We start from the raw sequence: 22,562 nt of genomic DNA, 5'->3' as shown, positions 1-22,562 counted from the left end.
AGTCGCAGACAGGAGGTCAACAAGGATTCAAGCCGGGCACCTGGAGGGTGGCCAATTCCTCTGACTTTTGGTTTTTATTGGCTTGAATCAACAAGGTCGCCCCCCGTTTTATGCGGGGAGCTGTCATTTTCACCTCCAATAAAAAGGTACATTGTGGAGGAAAAAATGGCGGCTGCTGGATGGTGGTGGCAGGGGCATCGCAAGGGGTGTGTGTGGAGTGTGGTGTGCCCCAGGTGTCATGCCTGGGTGTGTGTGTGTGTGACAAAATCTCCCTGGCCAGATCGGTGTGGCGGCGCTCCCACCCCCAGTGGGCGGATGTTCACGATTGGTGCAGTTGCCGTGAAAATCTGCCCGCTGATTGTGCAAATACGCTGGGGATGCACCCCCTGGCTGGCAGCACTCACAACCCTGGTGGCCAACGCCGCACGCCAGGCATATTTGCATGGTTGGCAGGCGGTGCAGCCACCCCCAAGAGGTTCGGTGCACCCATGTGGGCGGATCGCCCCACCTCTGTGGGTGGATCGCACAGCCCCCAGGTGCATGTCATGTTTGCCGCTCTGGGTGCCCAAGCGGTTTCCTCTGCCACCGGGTGGCGGCGACAAGAGTGTGTTTATTTCTTCTAAGTGCCCAAGGGAAGTGTGCTTACCCTTGTGCTAAGGATACCATGAGGTGGCGCAAACTGCGGTGCTGTATCTATAGGTGCGTTCAAAAATATGCATAAACAATGGCAATGGAATACTGTATGTGAAGAAAGGCTCAGATACACACAAGGCTACATACAGTCCCAGGTCCTGTGGTAATGTTTGTGCAGGAACAGGCACCCATGGAAAATCCATTCAGATTCATGAAAGCTGATTAGGAGCTCCATGCCTCCAGTGAAATGAGGACGAGCCTCAACTTTTCACCACTCTGAACATGGTGCGCAATGGACATTAAGGAGTCACTGAAGCTGAGTGTATTTGCGAAGAGAACAGCCAGCATTTAAAATCATGTTTATTTAGTTCTTCACAGGATTTATAGGTGGCACTGAAGGCTGAAGCCTTATCCTTGCCAGGGAATCGTTTGCCTGCGTCCCCAGGGCCGAAGAGAGAGCAAAAAGCACCAGGAAAGATTCTTCTTTGGAGAAAAAAAAAAGTTTTATTGAAATCTGTGCACAGAGGTGGCCAGTGGGATCGTTCCCAAAAGACTGGCCCATAGATACAAATAAACAAGCATCTTTATACCTGAGAGTCTGCCCATCTCTTCCCACCTCTTCAAATTCTCCAATCAGCTAGCAAGGTTAAGCTTATTTCCTTATATGGTATATAGCTATCTGGCTAGCTAAGCCCACCTCCTTCCCTTGTTCGTGTGCTCCTCTCTTGCGTTACTGCAGCAAAGAGCATGCGCAGAGAGCAGTTCCTGGTTTGCAGAGCTCAAGCAATTGCAAAGAGGAAGTAGCTCCCAGCTTGCAATTGCGGTTTTTTGCTAGCTGCTTAACCACAACTGCAGAAGTTAGCTTAGGTGCAGATAGTATTGAGATTAACCCTTTCAATTCCCTCCTCTTCTTTTGGACAACCTATCTCCTAGGTTCGTCCTGGTCTCTTGGGTTTATAATCCTGGGGGAGAACAATAAGGGCCATGATATTTTTATTTTATTTTTTTGCATCACACCTTGTAAGCATTGCACCAAGCAGGGTATACAGAGGCAAAGAAGCAAAAGGATTAATAGCGGCCTTGCTAATAATACCACAATATGCCTGAGCCAACTGCCATGAGGCAGCCAAGAATATAACCAACCCCATAGATCACCTCCTGTAGTTTTCAGCGGGTTCCTGGCTATCATTGTTTCCATGTGATCAATGGTGGCTGAAATGCTGACATTATTATCTGGGACATATCTATTTTATTGCTGAAGGGCCCACTGATACTCGTGCTCTATCAGCTGCCTTGCTTCTTGGGAGGTTGTGTCCCACCTCTCTGAGGAGGAGCCTATTATCTTAACCAATTTTCCCACCTCTCCTTGTGGATGCTTAATACTCTCATGATTTCTTCCCAACACACTGTATCCGAAAGGGGCTTCTCCCTCTACATATATTAACATATACCCACAGGAATATATATCCACCCTTGCAGAGGCCTGACACACGGCTGGCCCCAATATCAAAAGTCCTGGCGGTGCCTTAAAATTTGCTGGGAAAAAAGTCTCTACGTTGGGGACGCTGCCCGCGGGCGTCCCTCCCATCCACTTGTCCAGCCGTCTGGCGCTCTTCTGGAGATGGTTAGCTTCAGAGGATCATCAGGATTTGGTGTAACTGTCCAATCTAAAATAGCCTTCTTCACTTAAGTGTGGTGGACCCAAGGGGTGAGGTCAGCAACTTTAACAGCAGTGGGCCTGGGTCCACCTGTTAAGAAAGAGAAAAAATCTCGGGAGAATTACTGCACATAATTATCAAACTGCACATTTTGACTAGCATGGGGGGTTATTGCAAAACTGAGTGGACAAAGGCTGGTCCATTGTCAGATCCTATTGACCTAGGTAGTCCATAGCGGGGAATGATCTTCTATAACAGGCACCTGGTTACCTCGGACGCCCCCTCAGTTCTGGTAGGCCAAGCTTCAACCCATCCTGTATACGTGCAGACCACCACAAGCAGGTAGCGGTATAGTCCACAGCGGGGCAATTCAGTGAAATCCACAACAAGGTCTTCCATGGGTGCAGTTCCACTATGCTGAATCCCCGGGGGAGCTAAGGGTCCGGTTCTGGGATTATTCTTTTGACACAGCAGGCACTTCCTGGAAATCTGGGCTGCCAGTTGATAAAGGTGGGCTATGTAGAAGCACTGCTTCAGCTGTCTGGTTGTGGCATCTGGTCCCATGTGGGTGGACTCATGGTATCTCTGAGTAATCTGCCGAGAAAGGGACTCTGGAATCCATATTCTGTCATCATGAGTAAGGTACCATCCTTCTTTGGACATGGTCAGCCCCTGGGCATCTGCAGTGTCCCTCTCCTTTTGGTGTATATTGGCTTATCAGCGGTGTTCAAGATCCTTCCAGGGACCAGTGCTCCAATAACTGACGCGGGAGCTGGTTCCCGGGCTGCTTCCTTGGCCACCCTGTCTGCTAGTCGGTTTCCTCTGGCCACTTCTCCTAGTCCAGTTTTGTGTCCATAACAATGGATAACTGCCACTGCCTTGGGCTCCCATACAGCATCCAGAAGGTTCAATAAGGCTTGTGGGTGGGCCACCTGGTTTCCTCTGGAGGTAAGCAAACCTCTTTCCTTCCATAAGGCTCCATGGGCATGTAAAGTCAGAAAGGCATACTTAGAGTATAAATGTTTATCTTCTGTCCCTTTGCTAGGGTCAGGGCTCTGGTGAGCGCTGTTATTTATGCCAGCTGGGCCGACGTTCCAGGCGGGAGTGGCTGCACTTCGATCACTTGGTCTTCCAAGGCTACCACTGCATAGCCTGCCTTCCGCTGTCCAGCCTTAACAAAGCTGCTTCCATCCACAAACCATGAAGGCCAATGGGGGTTTGCTTCATCTTTGAGGTCAGGCCTGCTAAAATATTCTTCATCATCTTTGCTTGGGAGAGGAAATAGGTACCCTTCATGTCAAGCAGAGCTGGGACTGCATGCGGGGTCACACAAACAGTGTCTTGGCCAAAAATAAATTTGTCTGCTTTGTTCAGTAGGGTGGCTACTGCCACAACTGCTCTCATGCACGGCGGTAAGCCTTGTTCTGTAGGCGTCAGGCGCTCAGATAGGTATGCCACTGGCTGTTGCCAGCTTCCCAATTTTGGCACAAAACCCCTTTCGCTGTCCCTTGGTCCTCATCCACGAATAGAGTAAAGGGTTTCTCAGGATTTGGGATGCCAAGCGCTGGGGCTTGCTGTAGTGCCCTCTTCAAATCCACGAAGGCTTGCTGTTGTTCTGTGCCTCAAACAGAGGGGTCTCTCTCAGTTCCTCTGGTTGACTCATGTAGAGGCTTGGCAATGATGCTGTAATTAAATATCCATATCCTACAAAATCCTGCAGACCCCAGAAAGCCACGGAGTTCTTTGGTTCTGGTATCAGGATAATAGCCTGCTTCCTTTCTTCACTGGTAACAAAAGGGTGTTCCACTATGATTGGCATTGCCTCAAGATCCTATGTTGGAGCAGTCGCTCTAGATGCACCCACACTCCTTCAGTCGCCCTTCGTGGGATGGGATACTTATTTACTGCAACAGGATTGACAAATGGCTTGGGCTTCACAATTATTGGTGGGATATTCTTTGCCATTCCTGGGGGGTTCACTTGTTCCAGAATACTGGCGGGGATGGGTCCCTCCTCTTCTTTTACCATCATGAGGCGCCAGTACTCCCTCAGGGGTGCCTCCACAACCAGTTCCCCAAGTGACATAGTGGACAATGTGGCTTCTCCCGATGGCTTAAAAATAATTTGGGCTTGCAACTTTACCAACAAATCTCTTCCTAATAATAGAATAGGGCATTCTCTCTTCCAGTGCCCTTCCTGTTGGCAGATGGCGCACTGATTCCTCCCCAGACGGCTTCGCCCTCCTCCCCGGGCACTTCCTCTTTCCTGAGGGGTGGGTGTGGTAGCCTGTAATGCCATCAACTTCCTTGTTTGATACTTCTCCTTTTTTCTCTGGGCCTCCTCATCTCTCTGATTGTAAGTGGTTTGAGCTATTTCCAACATCTATTCCAGCCCATGGCCGATGAACCCCTCAGGCTTCTGGATTTTTTCTTTTGGCGAATATCGGACGCTGCCTGAGCTACAAAGGCAGCCTTTATAATGGGGCGTTGGCAATATCATCTGGGTTCTCCTCAAAGGTAGGGTTCTAATTTCTCCAATTGCACACATCAGCACTTGAAAAAGGCACATGTTGGACTGTATAAGTGCATGGTGGTGCTTCCCCACCCTGTCCTGGGGGGCTGGTGGGTCATACACTCTGCGTAGAGGCATCATTGCAGTCCCACCCTTTTTCTGTGCCTTATGGGACTTATGGAGGGACGCCCTGGTTGCTGCTTCTATCCATTCCTTCTGCCATTTCTTCCCTTGTGTTGGGGAACATCCTGCTGCTGCCAACAAATGGGAACTAACATCCACTTCTTTCGCATAGGGTTGTACATACTGTTGCAATCTCAATTGTCTGATACTGTGTCCACATTTTTCCTTTCTTTGCTAACTCAATTAGTCCCTTCATAAACTCCTCATCATCCTCTTCCTCTTTGCTCTCTAATTCATCAACCTTGGAGGGTTCAGGCTGAGGGCCGGCTCCTCCCTGGTCCTGGGGCCCTGGGCCTGGGGGATTCGCTAGAGGGGCAGTTGGTGGAGCATAGGGTGGCGGCGGTTTAATGACTTCCCCCTCTTCTCCTTCCGGTTCTGGTATCACCGGGGGGGCCTTTCTGACTTCCCTGCCGGTCGGACTGCACATATTGTATTTTGTGGGGCGTCGCCTCGGCAGGCTTTCAGCCACGGTGGATTCTTTTCTACATTGGTTTTCCAGGTAGAAATATAAGGGATCTGGTCTGGGTGGACGTTCAAGATATTTTGATATAGTGGGTTGATTAGTTGCAAATTAAATCTGCCCTCCGAGGGCCAATTAGTTCCTTGGGTGGGCCAATCAACCTCACATAATGTCCTCATCCTCTCTCTTCTCAATTTGAACCCAATCATCATGCTTCGTAGCTGCTTTCCAGTTGGTTAAAAAGCATTTCAGAGGACTACGTTAGCTTGCCCCAGACCCCCCCCCCTTTTTTTTTTTTTCAGATACTCCGCTCCTAACCGGGCTTAAGATCCTTTCACACACCAACCACTACAGACTGTGACTTGGCGAACTCTCGTTGCCAAGAAATGCACAGCCCTGCAATCGCTCGGCCAAGGGGACGCTAAGCCCCGGCCCACACTTGACAATTCAACCACTGGAGTATCTGACTTGCAACATACAAAACACACCCCAATATAATTCCAACATGCAACACACAAAACACACCAAAATAATTTTCCCTCTGTTTCCCCTTTCCCCAACCTTACTGGCGGCACTCTACTGCCACCTCTGTTTCCCCTTTTCCCTTTTCCCGTCCCTGTCTGGCGGGGCGGCACCTTATTGCCACGGCCAGTTCCCTTGTTCCTTTTCTGGCGGCACTCTACTGCTCACAGCCAGACCCTTTATCCCTTTTCTGGCGGCACTCTACTGCTCACAGCCAGGTGAAGCTGTCCAGGCTTCCTACCACGCCCTTTCCCTTAGGGTTACCTGTTCCGCTGCGGACCCCTCCTTCGGCCGTCCTCTTTTCTCCCTCGACCAGGTGTCTCACTCCGGAGCGGTGTGGCCGGCTCCCCCCACGAACAGGCAGGGGTGCGCACTTGGAGCCGCGAACGCCGGTCCGGGGCTGTTCACCGAGGTCGGGCCTGGCCCTCCCCGGCCCCCTGGGGTGGGGCAATTCCCGGCCAATGCACCAAAATGAAGGCTGAAGCCTTATCCTTGCCAGGGAATCGTTTGCCTGCGTCCCCAGGGCCGAAGAGAGAGCAAAAAGCACCAGGAAAGATTCTTCTTTGGAGAGAAAAAAAAGTTTTATTGAAATCTGTGCACAGAGGTGGCCAGTGGGATCGTTCCCAAAAGACTGGCCCATAGATACAAATAAACAAGCATCTTTATACCTGAGAGTCTGCCCATCTCTTCCCACCTCTTCAAATTCTCCAATCAGCTAGCAAGGTTAAGCTTATTTCCTTATATGGTATATAGCTATCTGGCTAGCTAAGCCCACCTCCTTCCCTTGTTCGTGTGCTCCTCTCTTGCGTTACTGCAGCAAAGAGCATGCGCAGAGAGCAGTTCCTGGTTTGCAGAGCTCAAGCAATTGCAAAGAGGAAGTAGCTCCCAGCTTGCAATTGCGGTTTTTTGCTAGCTGCTTAACCACAACTGCAGAAGTTAGCTTAGGTGCAGATAGTATTGAGATTAACCCTTTCAGCACTACAACACAATCATCAGGGTGTCTTACAATATTAAAGAAGAAGGGATGCAATTTTTCATCTAGAGTAATCGTATGCATGTTTAATCAGAAGGAAATTCTACTGAGTTCTATGGTGCTTAATCCACAAGAGGTGTTGGTAGGATTTCAGCCTTAACTGTTACGTTTGTCTTCACCCACACTCTACCATTTGCTGTTGCAACTGTCTTTGGCACAGCAGCGTTTCTCATGTTCAATATCATCTGCATGATTTATCCATTTGGTTTCACATCTGGAATTATCTATATAACAGCCCTTGGTTATTTTCACCACTCTGCCATCTGGGATTGTGGAGAGAAGAAGGCATCTTTGTGTTACTTATGAGGTATTTCCTAATACAGTGGTACCTCGGGTTACGTTCTGGAGGTCTGTTCTTAATTTGAAACTATTCTTAATCTGAAGCACCACTTTAGCTAATGGGGCCTCCTGCGGAGTCTGTAACCTGAAGCCTCTGTAACCCAGGATACCACTGTACCTCTGCTACTGTCAGGATCACCTGGTGTAAGACCCACCTCACATTTTTTGTATATAGTGCATTAGGAATGGACCACCCAGTGATTTCAGCAATGGAGAGTCAGATCTGCTGATACATACTTTGCTGTTCAGTTTTGAATCTTGCTAGTTTGCCATACCAGAGTGTAACAGAATGTTGGGAAGGTGTGACAGAATACAGCAGAACCAGCCTTCTTTATAACACCATTTGCAGAGAATAAGGGTCAGTTGGGCCCAGGGCTTTTTCAGGTTCTTCCTGAGCCCAGCTGTCATTCCTGCTTGCATGGCCTGTTGTATCAGTTTACTTGTAGTAATTTGCACCCTATTCCACTAAATAATAATGATAATGATGATAATGATAATGATAATGATGATGATGATGATGATGATGATAATAATAAAAAATAAATAATAATAATAATAATAATAATAATAATAATAATAATAATAATACCCCACCCATTTGGCTCGGTTCCCAACAAAATGCTAGCCAAGACATTTTTCTGCCTGAGGTGAACCACAGAACAACTCCCCTTGGGAACTGTCATTTGTTAATGGTCCATGGGGTTACGAAGCGTCGGACATGACTAAACGACTAAACAACAAGGGTAAACCACCCTGTTCATCTTCAGATGAAGGGCAGCATACAAATTTAATAATACTAATAATATAAAGCAATTATTCACCTTCCTGCTACTTTTTCTTTAGTGAACCTTAAAAAGGCTATTGAAATGAACGGGTTGAAGATAGCATCCCCTGCACAATTTCCTTTCAGCTGAATACCTTCTGCAACACACACACACACACACACACACACACACACACACACACACTCTTTCCCCCTCAGTTGGATGGTGCAGGGAGAGAACGAGTAGAGGGTGTGTGAGTGAGTGGCAAGGCCTCTGTTGAGGTGCCCAGTGGGAAGCGAGGGGTCACTGAGTGGGGTGCATATATCTGCGCAGGAGATGGGGGAGTTGTCAAGATAGAGGTGGTTTTTAATTGCGTTGAGGGACCAGACCATATCCCAATTTGTATCACCGGGATGTTGGAGGATATTCCATTAACATAACAAAAACTATCATAGAGATACTGACATTTTCAAAAGTAGTGGCTCCACAGTACTTAGCTAATTCAAAACTACCGGAGTAGAGGATTGCAACTATACAATCTGAGCCTATGCATGTATACTGAGAAGAAAGTGCTACTGAGGTTGGGTTGCTGGTGGCAATGGCAGCTGCTGCTGCTGTTGGAGGGGCAGGAGGCTCCCCCTCTATAGCAGGACCCCAAATTAGCGCTCAGGGAAGGCAGATCCTTTCTGGTGCCTGGCCCTGCTGCCCAGCACCCAAGTTCAGGAAGGCAGCAGCTGGGGATTAAAGAAGAAGGGCAAGGAGGAGGAGCAGCAAATCTTGGCTGCTGCTCTCGCCCCAGTGGCAGAGTGGGCAGGGGTTTCAGGAGTGAGCCAGTCCTCAGCGCACTGTCTGGAAGAGGGAGAGAACAGCTGGAGGGAGAGAAGTTGCGAAAAGGAGGCAGTGCAAGAGCACATTGCTGGTGGGGAGGCTGTGCCACACAACAGCCCTTTGGCGAATAGCAGACACAGCAGTTGGCCTTGCCCCGCCCCTGTAAGCTCACCCTACGCTATAGATCACGGCAGCACCAAAAAAACACCCTAGTGGTGGCATTTTGCTGCTCCTGGGTCCTGCTCTATTTCACTGCTTGAGGAATTTTCCTCAGTCCACCTCATGGCAGGTGGCCTCAGACTATTTGCACATGACTGCCTCTGGTGGACAGGGACAGAGGTATAAATTGGTGTCGCCACATACAGATGCATATATACACAGGCACAGAAAAGAAGCTCCCTGCAAGTTCTCCTTACCTTTGTACTCTTTCTCAATAAAGCATCCCCCACCATTCCCCACTGAGCAGATTCCGTCTGCAGGAGAGCATGGCAGCCCTGGCTTCTCCATTACGCATCTTTGGCAGTTGATTCCATGCACTGTGAAACACAGAACTTTTACTCTCTGTGCAGATGGCAGCGAATCCGTCCATTAATAATGTGGCAGATGCGCTCCCGCCAACTGCCCCCAATTAAATATAGTGCATCCTCCTCACGGTACACCAATTACATGAATTTCTACAATTTACCAATAAACCAACCCTTTTAATTAACCGGACTTGTGTGTTATCAGCTGCCACTCACACAGAAACTGCTCCTTTTATTCCTCCCTCCCCCCAAAGCGCTGTTCCTCCCCACTTTGTGGCTAGCTGGCTCCGTAGTCCATCAGAGAGAGGCTTCAGCACTCTGCTGGGGTTTCCGAGGGACTCCACCACCGGACTCTGGTCTGTCTCTGCTGTCCATCACACAGACATACATGGGCTTTAGTGGAATGTTCGCTGTGGAAAACTGTCTTTTAAAAATCTTAATCCAGTACGCAACAACAGCAGCAAGAATACTTCTCGCTAAGTATTGGAAGACACAAGATCTACCCACCGTGGAAGAGTGGCAGATGCAAGTGATTGACTACATGGAGATGGCAGAAATGACTGGCAGAATCCGCGACCAGGGAGAAGAATTGATGGAAGAGGATTGGAAAAAGTTCAAGAACTATCTACAAAAATATTGTAAAATGTTTGAGTGTTAAAATGATGTGGGATGTGAAGGTAACATGGCATTTGGGATATGGTTAAAAGAGCTATGAAAAGAAGAGTTTTAAAAAGGAGAAGGTGGGTATGACTAGAATAATATTATGTCAAAGTATATAAGGTGGAGTAAAGGAGCAAGATAAGGGAAATTAGAGACATAATAAGTGGAATTATATAATTATAAACGAGGTTGGAAAAAGGGTTAGAATTTGCTGAATTTGACGGAATAAAGAGGAATACAAAAAAGGGAGATGTGAGGAGGTCAGGAAAGAGGGATATGGAATTTTGAAACTTAAAAGTGGAATTTTCCTTTCTTTTTCGTCTTTTTCTTGTTAAGTGTGTATTTTTTGTCTGTTGTTTTTGTTTTTGTTTTGTTATATATGGTGTGATTTTCTGTTTTTTATGTTTTTATGTTTTGTAAAACTTTAATAAACATTTATTAAAAAAATAATAATAAAAATCTTAATCCATTGTGCTTAAATTAATGATGGAATCCATTGTACTGGAATGGCATTGCAGCTGAGAGCCACCAGGATCACAGAACTGTGGCGTCGGAAGGGATCCTCGTGGGTCATCTAAGACCATTGATACAACTGGCTCAGGTTTGTCTACACTGACTCTTCACAGCCTTTCCCAGACCTATCTTTTACTAACTGAGGTTACCGTATTTTTTGCTCTATAAGACACACCAGACCACAAGACGCACCTAGTTTTTGGAGGAGGAAAACAAGAAAAAAACATTCTGAATCTCAGAAGCCAGTACAGCAAGAAGGATCGCTGCGCAGTGAAAGCAGCAATCCCTCTTGCTTTTCTGTCTTCTGGGATAGCTGCGCAGCCTGCATTTGCTCCATAAGACGCACACACATTTCCCCTTACTTTTTAGGAGGGAAAAAGTGAGTCTTATAGAGCAAAAAATACGGTAGGTTGCAGGTATTTGTGACAGTGAGTTTCATACATATATATATTGCATAATGTGTTCTCTGTGTTATCTTTCATTCACAATGTGCATCTTGTGTCTTTATAGTCAAGTAATAATGGTACATCACCCTTGGCTCCCCTGGGGGGACGAGAAATATAGAAGCATAAATAATCAATAAAATAAACATGTGTGTGTGCTGCACACATTTTTTCTTTCCAAGTTACTATAATTGTCATTTACAATATGACCGCACACATCCTTCCTTTGTTTCCAGTTCAGAATGTAGAGTGGGATTAGTCACTGTTGAAGAAATTGAGAGTGCAGGTAATCTACATGCAAACCTTCCTCTTGCAGGTGGGACTTACCTTCTGCGCTGAGTCCAAAGGAAACACTTGCCAAAAGCCAAGTAAGAGCCACCCATGGCCCCCAAGGCCCTGGGAAGATGCTGCACCCCATGGGATGGCTTTCTGGAACAAAGAGAGTGAAGTTGACTTCTTCTCTGGCCCTTCCGGGTGGGGTGGGGGGAGTTCAGGCAGGGCTCCTCTCAGAGCACAAGTTGCACCCAGCAAGAGGCTAGGCAAAGTAAGGAACACACTCACAGGTAGTGGCTCTATAAGACTCCTCTGCTCGTGTGGCCTTCTGGAGTTCAAAGTTGTTGAGGGCGGAGTTGAAAGCCTCTGGCCAACTGCAGGGCTACTGCTGCTGCAGGAAGTTGACCAGCAAACCCCATAGGCGCCTAGAGAAGGACTGAAGAGGTGGTCCTGGAGGTACCGTATTTTTCTGTGTATAACATGCCCCCGTGTATAAGACGCCCTCTATTTTTGGGGACTACAATTTAAGAATTTGGGGGGAGATGGACCAGAGTACAGTGGTACCTCGGGTTAAGTACTTAATTCGTTCCGGAGGTCCGTTCTTAACCTGAAACTGTTGTTAACCTGAAGCACCACTTTAGCTAACGGGGCCTCCTGCTGCCGCCGCGCCGCTAGAGCACGATTTCTGTTCTTATCCTGAAGCAAAGTTCTTAGCCTGTAGCACTATTTCTGGGTTAGCGGAGTCTGTAGCCTGAAACCTGAAGCGTATGTAACCCGAGGTACCACTGTAGTTGAGATTTTTTTGGGGAGGATTGACCAAAGTTGTTGAGGGTTTTTTTCGGGGGGTTGCCCTGAGTTGTCCAGCTTTTTTGGGGGGGGGGATGCTGAATATCACTCACACCACTCACTAACACTGAGACTCACGCACATCACCAATCACCAAAGCAACCAATCGTCTGCCGCTCGCTGCCAGCAGCCAGCAATTGTCGCAGCACAAGCCAATGAAAAACAGCCCTTGCCGCAGCCACTGATCACCCACCCAATTGCCGTAGCAACAGCCAATCCTAAGCAGCCTTTGCTGCATACACCAATCACCCACCCAATCACCAGTGACAAGCTGCTGCTTGTGGCTGAAACAAATCGCCCGTCCCCCCTCTGCACTATCCATGTATAAGACGACCCCTGATTTTTAACTTTCTTTTTGAGTAAAAAACCCTCGTATTATACACGGAAAAGTACTGTATTGAATTAATTTAATAGTTCATGTGAATCAGCAACGGATGTGCCAAAAGCTGAAATGGAATGTTATGCTAGCATAAGCTCAAAGAGCAGTGTGTCTTGACCCTTGTCCTTATCGTTCTGCTCCAGGCACAAAACATTAAAAGGCAAAGGGTATATCTGCTATATCAAAAGGAACAAAGTACATCTCCTTCTGCCCACTTCATCCTACCTTGGGATAAGGAAGTTCTTCCTCCAGGCTGGTAATGACCTAAGTCTTGTGCTGTTGAGCACGTGTCCCACTTCTGGGCTCCCCAAAGGCATCAGGCTGGCCAGTGTGAGTACAAAATGCTAAACTAGGAAGCCTTTTATCTGATCCACCAGGGCTCTTTTAATTTTACCAATAGGACTGTACTAAGACCCCACAATCTCATACCCTCCAACCCTCCAACATGTCCCAGCAGAAAACCTGAATGTACGTCTTCTGGACTGTGCTCCTGTGCAAGTCATATGACCTTCAGGAGAGCACGGAACCAAAAAATGCATGTTTCCGAGTGTCATGCTGTCACATGAGAGCATGGCGCTGCAAAACAGGATGTCCTGATTTAATTGGGACAGTTGAATAGTTTGTGATTTGCCCTGTGACCCCCGCCCCTCAAACTGTGGCCCTTGGATTGGGCCAGTTCACCCTGTGCTGCCCTAGTGCTACCTGGATCTATGTCTCCAGCAGTTCAGGGGCAGATCTAAGTGTTTCTGGTGGGGTTTTAGTGTCGGGAACTCGTCCTACACTCGTCTAGGACCCTGGCAGAGACACATGCCCGACTGGCATGTTCTCTCCCTCGTGGTCTTTCATTCAGGAGCTTCATAAGCTTTCTTCTGCCCAAACATCACAGCGATTGATGCCTTGGAGACATCAGCACACTCAGGGATCCTCAGAGTCTTTGCAGCTTGTGTAACAGACCTCAGCAACTCAGCATTTGGGCTAATCTACTTTATTTACATATAAACACACACGGAGCACTGCAATATGGCTCCCTCTCTCTCTAGCGTCAGACAGCAAAGAGAAAAAACAAAGGACAATAGTTCCACTTCACGGAACACAGTAACACAAACATCCTGTCTCCGTCACTTCCCACTCTGTGGAGTCAAAACATACACCGTCATGTGATAGACAAAAATCCCATGACTGCAATCACGGAGGAGGAATTCTAACATTTAGAACCCTATTTAAACATACAGTTTAAGTGGGTGGACCAGCACTGTGCAGCATTTGATCCTCCGATTCACCAGCTGGGAAGGCAGGATCCTGCGCATTGCTGTTCCTTCCCAAGTGTTGTCCAAGGCCTGGATCCCACTGAATAGACCTGATCTTTCTCAGGCTTTGGGCCTCAGCTGAATCTGGTGTGCAGCCCTAGTTATTAACCTTTGCTAATATACTGTGACATGGATATACTCTCTGAAGCAGCCTGCTCCCCGGCTAGTGAGACTACGGACAATGTTACATGGATGATGGAGCCAGCTTGTTTTCTCCTGCCCCGGAGGATAGAACTTGAACCAATGGCTTCAGGTTACAAGAAAGGAGATTCCAGCTAAGCAACAGGAGAACTTTCTGACAACAAAAAGCACTTGGAGAGTGGAGCAGTCTCCCTTGGGAGCTTGGGGACTCTCCTCCTTGGAGGTTTTGAAGCAGAGTTCCGATGGCCATCATGGATGATTCAGTTGACATTCCTGCACTGCAGGGGGTTGGGAACTATGACCCCCCCAGGGTCCCTTCCACCTCTACAATTCTATGATACTTAATCAAGAGCAAGGTTTGTGGGCTGGTTATGCATTGCACTTTGCAGTGTCCACTAGAAGAACTGCTGCCTGCCAGGGTACATGTGAAGGCAGAACAATAATCAAACTGCATAAGCCAGCTTTCAAATCCTCATTTTCACCTCTAGGAAAAAGGTACGTTGTGGAGGAAAAATATGGTGGCAGCTGCTAGATGGTGGTGGTAGTGGCTGCAGCAGTTTGTTTTTGTTTTTCTAAGCGTCCAAGGGAAGTGTTTGTGTAGCTGCTAGGGCAGGGGTCAGCAACCTTTTTCAGCTGTGGGCCAGTCTACTGTCCCTCAGACCATGTGGTGGGCCAGACTATTTTTTTTGGGGGGGGGAAATGAACAAATTCCTGTGCCCCACAAATAACCCAGAGATGCATTTTAAATACAAGCACACATTCTACTCATGTAAAAACACCAGGCAGACCCCACAAATAACCCAGAGATGCATTTTAAATAAAAGGACATTCTACTCATGTAAAAACACGCTGATTCCCAGCCCGTCCGTGGGCCAGATAGAGAAGGCGATTGGGCCTCATCCGGCCCATGGGCCTTAGGTTGCCTAACCCTGTGCTAAGGATACCATGAGGTGGCGCAAACTGCGGTGCTGTATCTATGGGTGCGTTCAAAAATATGCATAGACAATGGCAATGGAATACTGTATATGAAGAAAGGCTCAGATACACACAAGGCTACAGTCCCAGGTCCTGTGGTAATGTTTGTGCAGGAACAGGCACCCATGGAAAATTCATTCAGATTCATGAAAGCTGATTAGGAACTCATGCCTCCGATGAAATGAGGAAGAGCCTCAACTTTTCACCACTCTGAACATGGTGCGCAATGGGAATTAAGGAGTCACTGAAGCTGAGTGTATTTGCAGAGAGAGCAGCCAGCATTTAAAATCATGTTTACTTAGTTCTTCACTGGATTTCTAGGTGGTGCTACAACACAATCATCAGGGTGTTTTTACAGTCCTAAATAAATATTAAGATTGTGACCATTTGTACAGATAAATGTTTTCAATAATATGCTCTGTGATTTGTCAATTATATTCTATTATCTATCTATTTTTTATTAGAAAGAAATTTCAAATCTAGCCGATACACATTAGAAGTAGGGATGCAATTTTTCATCTAGAGCAATAATATGCATGTTTAATCAGAAGGAAATTCTACTGAGTTCCACAAGAGGTGTTTTTAGGATTTCAGCCTTAACTGTTATGTTTGTCATCACCCACACTCTACAGTGTTTTGTTGCAATAGTCTTTGTCGGTACAGCAGCGTACCTCGTGTTCAATTCTATCTTCGGGAGATGTCCAATTGGTTTCACATCTGGTACCATTTATATAACAGTCCTTGATTCTTTTCAGCAATTTGCCATCTGGGATTGTGGAGAGAAGAGGGAATCTTTATGTTACTTATGAGGTATTTCCTAATACCTGTGCTACTGTCAAGATCACCTGGTGTAAGAACCATCTCATTTTTCTGTGTATAGTGCATTTGGGTTGGACCACCCAGTGATTTCAGCAATGGATAATCAGATCTGCTGATACATACTTTGCTGTTCTGTTTTGAATCTTGCTAGTTTGCCACACCAGAGTGTGACAGAATGTTGGGAAGGTGTGACAGAATACAGCAGAACCAGCCTTCTCTATAAGACCATTTGTGGAGGATAAGGGTCAGTTGGGCCCAGGGTTTTTCCTGGAGTCTCAATATGGATTTCAAAATAGTGGGATGAGCCCAGCTGTCGTCTTTGCTCGCATGGCCTGCTACACTGCCACTCAAGTAGCTTGCTAAGTTGTAGTTTGTTAAGTGTGAACCACCCTGTGACCTTCAGACAAAGAGCGGTATACAAACTCAATAATAATAATAATAATAATAATAATAATAATAATAATAATAAAGAAATCAATCACCTTGATGCCACAGTTTCTTCAGTGAACTTTAAAAAAAGGTATTGAATTGAAAGGATTGGAGATAACATCCCTTGCGCAACTGACTTTCAACTGCTACACACACACACACACACACACTTCCCCACTCTCTTTTTCTTTCCCTTGCATTTTTCCATTCTTCCTCTTCCCTACCTTTTATTTTCCTCTCTCCCTCCCTCCCTCTTTCTTTCTGTGGTGTCCTCTTTCCTGGTCATTACTACTATTATTATTGGTTTTGTTTCAATCACCTTTCCCTACTGGTTTCCTGTTTGCTTGTTTTTGTGTGTGCCTTTTGTATTTGATTATGTGAGTTAAGTGAGTTTCTAATGGGTGAAGTAGGGTGGTTGAGTGTGCGGTTACTGCTGTCAGCCTTCCCCTGACCATGTAAGATCACCCGGCCTGGGCTATTTACCTCAGCAGCAGGTAAACACACCATAGCGGTAGGATTTGCCACTCCTGGATCCTGCCAGATCCCACTGCTTGAGGCAGTTGCCTCAGCTTGGCTCATGGCGGGGCCAGCTCTGCTTGAACAGAAAGGTTGAATGTTCAACCTTTTAGAGAACTAATGCATTCTGCAGTGTTGTTTACAGCTACATGAACCATTTTCAGACAAGGCCTCAGACTCTTTGTACATGATTGCCTGTGGTGGACAGGGACAGGTACGTGTCGCCAAGTATACGCTAGAGTATACTTTTTCAAAAAGTAAAAACCAGGACACCACAAGCTTTCTTTTTAAGGAAACCACCAAGATTGTCCAGCCTTTCTTTTTTTTAAGGAAAACCTGAAACCCCAAAGTCATTGAGCTCAAAAAAACTCGATTTTTCCGTTTGCCTTGCCTAAGATCCAGGACAAAGCGGAAATTCTCCTGGGACGTCAATTCCGCCTTTGAAATTCCAGCAATGTCCGGGAAAATCCAGATGTATGGCATCCCTGGTATACAAACACGCACACGAATGGGAAAGAAACACTCTGCAATGTCTCCTTACCTTTATACTGTCTCTCGGCTAAGCACCCCCCATGATCAACTCTACAGTATGTTGTTGCTGGAAAGCACCGCGACCCTGGCTCCTCGATTCTGCACCGTCGGCAGGTTATTCCATGTGCTATGAAAGAGAGAATGTTGACTCTCCTTGTAGACATACATGGGCTTGAGTGGAACGTTCACTGTGGGAAACTGTTTCTTTAAAATTTAAACCCATTGTTCTAAAAATTAATGATGGAATCCGTTGTACTTGGAAAGGCATTGCGGCTGGGAGCCACCAGGATCAAAGAACTGTAGAGTTGGAAGGGGCCTGCCAAGGGTCATCTAGTCCAACCCCTACAATGCAGAATTGTTCCTGGGGTGTGTGTGTGTCAGTTCCCAAAGGATCCCTAATGGCGGACAAATAGAGCAGATCAAAATCTGAGAGAAGCACAGTGGGAGCATCACTGCACACTCTATCCCTGTGATTGGGATATCTTTGACTATTTTAATTTCAAAATCTTGTAACCTGCCCTGGGTCCTGCTGGTGATGATGAAGATGCTGAAAATAATGATTGCTAGTGATTAAAATGGAAGCAACAGGCTCTGGAAACAAAGTAAATAATGGATGTAGGCAAATACGTGATCATTGGACAATGGTGGGCAGGGGAGGGGGAGAAATGGATATTTTTTATGCCACTGTAGCACCTACTATTTATTCTAAGACCATTAATACAACCAGCTCAGTTTTGTCTTCACTGACTGACTCTTCACAGCCTTTCCCAGACCTATCTTTTACTAACTGAGGTTAGGGTGCAGGTATTTGTAAATGACATTTCAGTGTGCTCTGGCACTCATCATGGCGTCCCGTTGTGCCAGAAGCGGTTTAGTCCTGCTGGCCACACGACCCGGAAAGCTGTCTGTGGACAAACGCCAGCTCCCTCGGCCAGCTCCCTCCAACCCCAGTCGCCTTTGACTGGACTTAACCGTCCAAAGGTCTTTTACCTCCCCCCCCCCCGGTATTTGTGAGAGTGAGTTTCACATATATTGTATAATGTGTTCACTGTTGTTATCTTTCATTTATGACATGCATCTTGTGCCTTCATAGTAAAATAAAAACGGTACATCGCCCTTGGCTCCCTTGGAAGGAAGAGAAGTTTAGAAGTGTAAATAATCAATAAAATGAACATATGTGTGTGCTGCACACATATTCTCTAAGTTACTATAATTATCATTTAGAATATGACCTCTCACGTCCTTCCAAGGAAGATGTAGATCATTTAACTAATCAATAAAATAAACATATGCGCGCACTGCATACAGTCTTCTCTCCGGGTTAGTTATTATTTAGAATATGACCTTACACATCCCTCCTTCGTTTCCAGTTCAAAAAAGCAGATTGGGATTTGTGACTGTTAAAGTATATAAAGTATAAAGTTAAAATACATGTGAATCTTCCTCTTGCAGGTGGGACTTACCTCCTGGGCTGAGCCCAAAGAAAACACAGGCTGCCAAAAGCCAAGTCAGAGCCACCCATGGCCCCCAAGATCTGCACCCCATGGGATGGCTTTCTGGAACAAAGAGAGTGAAGTTGACTTCTTTTCCGGCCCTTCTGGAGGGATCAGACAGGGCTCTTGGAAAGCATGTAACAGCTTCCCCCAGCAAGAAGTTATTCAAAGTAAGGAACAGTCTGACCAATAATGGCTATATAAGGTCAGATGGGACCATTTTGGCTCCTCGGATTATCTAATCATGCTGGACATGAAAGCTCTGGGGTTGGACTTGAAAGCCTCCCACCATCTGCAGGGCTACTGCTGCTGCTGTAAAAGAACTGGCCAGCAAGTCCCCATAACCTGCAGACTTCCCCAGTCATGCGAGGAGGAAGGAACCTTGGTTTTCGAACGTAATCCATTCCAGAAGACTGACTGACTTTGGAAATGTTCAAAAAGCGAAAGCGAAAGCCTCAATACAATAGGGAAACTCAAGATGGAAGCCTTGTGGCATGTTTGGCTTCCAAAAAACGTTTGAAAACCAGAGCAGTTACTTCCAAGTTTTTGACTTTTGGGAGCCAAAACATTCGACTATGGAGGTGTTCAAAAACCAAGGTTCCACTCTACAAGGTTTCTGGTGTCTTCCATGTTGACTGTAAAATATAGCTACATTCATAATTGAGCTACACACTTTGGCCTATCAGATTGTTGGCATACCCTCTCTCTCTCTCTCTCTCTCTCTCTCTCTCTCTCTCTCTCTCTCTCTCTTTCCCCCCTCATGGCTTTTGAGGCAGGGAAGCAATATTTACATGGAATCAGTGGTGTAGTGTCAGGGGCTGGGGGGGGGGGTCATGGCTCCGGGTGCAAAATTCTGATGGGTGCAACCAGCCCGCCCCCCTAGCACTGGATTCCACAGGGATCCCTGCCTTGAAACTCTACTACGAGGCGGCCTGTCTATCTTGGATCATGGAATGATGTATACTACAAAATACAGACCTTTTAGATCTGGAAGGGCATGGCAACCGTTATGGTTGGCATGCCTATTTAAGCTACAACAAGGTCAAGATACACAAAAGCTTTTTAAACCATGTTAGAAGGAAGCCTCTATAAATGGTTTGAGCTCTGGCTCACTGTGAGTGGCACAGATGGAGGGAGGGAGGTGGGCAAGGGGTGAACCCAGCAAGGCATGGCGTGACTTAATTTATTCTACTTTTGCTTTATGCCAGTGGCTTCTGGTGTATAGGAGTGCTGCCTAAAATCACACACACGAAATGACACGGCCATTGAAAACATATATGAAATGGATGGAAATAAAATATAAAATAGATTTAAATTGGGATATGCAGGGAAATAGAGTAAATACAGTGGAACCTTGGTTCTTGAACTTAATCCACTCCGGAAGTCCATTCAACTCCCAAAACTGTTCAAAAACCAAGGCGTGGCTTCCGATTGGCTGCAGGAGCTTGCTGCACTCAAGCGGAAGCCGCGTCGGACTTTCGGCTTCCAAAAAACATTTGAAAACTGGAACACTTAGTTCCAGGTTTTCGGTGTTTGGGAGCCAATTTGTTCGTCAACTAAGCTGTTTGGGAACCAAGGTTTGACTGTATAAGTAATGATGATTCTGTTTGAAATGTTTGTCATAAATGAAAATTATATACAGTAGTACCTCGGGTTACATACGCTTCAGGTTACATACGTTTCAGATTACAGACTCCGCTAACCCAGAAATAGTGCTTCAGGTTAAGAACTTTGCTTCAGGATGAGAACAGAAATCGTGCTCTGGCAGCGCTGCAGCAGCAGGAGGCCCCATTAGCTAAAGTGGTGCTTCAGGTTAAGAACAGTTTCAGGTTAAGAACGGACCTACGGAATGAATTAAGTACTTAACCCGAGGTACCACTGTATTAAGTAGAAACAAGAAAGAAAGAAAGAAAGAAAGAAAGAAAGAAAGAAAGAAGGAAGGAACAAGCATGCTTTCCATGTAAGATAGCATCAGGTGCCCACAGAGATCCGGGCCATTCTCTCCGGTGTTCTGTTTGATCCCTCAGCCAATTATGATTTTTCCAAACCATCAGTACACTGTGCCCCAAACAGCTCAAGGTTACCACTACCCACACACCTCTGCTGCTCTTCAGAACCACCCCTGCATAATGCCAGAGGCTTATTGTATCTTTGAAGCCCACCAGAATGAGGGAAGAAGTCAAGAAGATCTTTCCCGGCCTTATATATCGGATGCCTTGAACCTGGCTCTTCACACTGAGCCATGTGCTGCTGACCAGAGGTTCAGGAAAACTGCTCTGCAAGCCTGAGTTCTCTCAGCTGTCAACCTTCAAAGTCAGCCTCTCCATACTAAAAGGCCTCCCAATGGGGAAGAGCTTCTTTCTTGACCATCGGGGCCTGTGCTTGGCTCAGGTCTGCCTCCTTGCATTCTTTCTTTTGCTCTCCCTTAACCATGAAGGTAAGTCCTGCCCCTTGAAGAGGTGAAACCAAATTTATCCGAAAATAGAGAAATCCTCAGACTGCTTTCGGAGCTTTGCCATGTAACCACTGCGAACTCACGTAAAATACAGCTATTTATTTATTAAAAAAGTAGAAGTAGTAAAATTAGTATTGGTACTTTGGAATGAGGGAGAAATTGGATTCGCTTCAGATTTTGACGGGAACCTACTTACCGTATTGGCCCGAAAATAAGCCGCACCTTTAAAATTGGAGAAGGGAAAGGAAAAAAAAAATTACCCAAATATAAGCTGCTCCATTCCTCACTGCCCCTGGCTGTGTACTGAGCTCTCTTCCTTCCCAGCCTTGGGGGAGAGGATGGGGGACTACGCATGGGGCAAGCGCTGCTTTGCCGCTCTCCTGGAGCTGTTTGCCCAGCACTCCTGGCCAGTGGCGTAGTGTGGGTTGTCAGCACCCGGGGCAAGGCAAGTAATTTGTGCCCCCTAACCCGTGGATTTGCGCCCCCTAACCCATGGATTTGCACCCCCTAACCCATGGATTTGCGCCCCCTAACCCTAACCCCCAGATGTTGCGCCCGGGCCCCCCTGCACCCCCCACGCTACACCACTGCTCCTGGCTGCATACTGTAAGGTTGTGAATATAAGCCACACTTTAACTTTTCACAGTTGGAATGGGGTGGGGGTGGGGATGTGGCTTATATTCAGGCCAATACGGTATGTGACTCTTTCTGCAGCAAGATGCAAATTGAAACACAGTTATCCTCCAAAATGTGCGCTCCTCCCAATTTTGTGATGCTCTCCTCCAACTAACCAATGTGTTAAAAAATGTGCACATTAGGGGAAAGTGTGCACAGGAGATAAATATATGAGTGGAGTTGAGAAAGATCTGAGCGCCCAAACAATGCCCTGACTTAGTACATGGGACCCCAGCAGCTTTTAAAAAGAGGATACAACTGGTTTCCTTAAGGATGTTGCTATGTGCAGCAAGGGGATGTGGGTGGCGCTGTGGGTTAAACCACAGAGCCTAGGACTTGCCGATCAGAAGGTCGGCGGTTCGAATCCCCGCAACGGGGTGAGCTCCCGTTGCTCGGTCCCTGCTCCTGCCAACTTAGCAGTTCAAAAGCATGTCAAAGTGCAAGTAGATAAATAGGTACCACTCCGGTGGGAAGGTAAACGGCGTTTCCGTGGGCACTGCTCTGGTTTGCCAGAAGCGGCTTAGTCATGCTGGCCACATGACCTGGAAGCTGTACGCCGCCTCTCTCGGCCAATAAAGCAAGATGAGCGCCGCAACCCCAGAGTCGGTCACGACTAGACCTAATGGTCAGGGGTCCCTTTACCTTTTTATGT

The 22,562-nt window shown here is 46.7% G+C and overlaps 2 long non-coding RNA genes across 2 annotated transcripts; both read right to left on the bottom strand.

The window, feature by feature from the left end:
* Window positions 1-962: 962 nt before the first annotated feature.
* Window positions 963-11,665, bottom strand: LOC128408616 (uncharacterized). The gene is made up of 4 exons (XR_008329132.1): window positions 11,399-11,665; window positions 9,348-9,467; window positions 6,953-7,263; window positions 963-1,033 (listed from the first exon to the last, which is right to left on the bottom strand). It is a non-coding gene; the product is annotated as an uncharacterized LOC128408616 (long non-coding RNA).
* A 3,355-nt stretch (window positions 11,666-15,020) lies between these two features.
* Window positions 15,021-18,935, bottom strand: LOC128408618 (uncharacterized). The gene is made up of 3 exons (XR_008329134.1): window positions 18,751-18,935; window positions 17,298-17,414; window positions 15,021-15,758 (listed from the first exon to the last, which is right to left on the bottom strand). It is a non-coding gene; the product is annotated as an uncharacterized LOC128408618 (long non-coding RNA).
* Between the last annotated feature and the right edge of the window lie 3,627 nt (window positions 18,936-22,562).

Source organism: Podarcis raffonei, chromosome 2, assembly GCF_027172205.1.
Source record: "Podarcis raffonei isolate rPodRaf1 chromosome 2, rPodRaf1.pri, whole genome shotgun sequence".
NCBI classification, from domain to species: Eukaryota; Metazoa; Chordata; class Lepidosauria; order Squamata; family Lacertidae; genus Podarcis; species Podarcis raffonei.
Note: the sequence above shows the minus strand (reverse complement) of the source record. Positions and strands in the feature narration are given on the sequence as shown.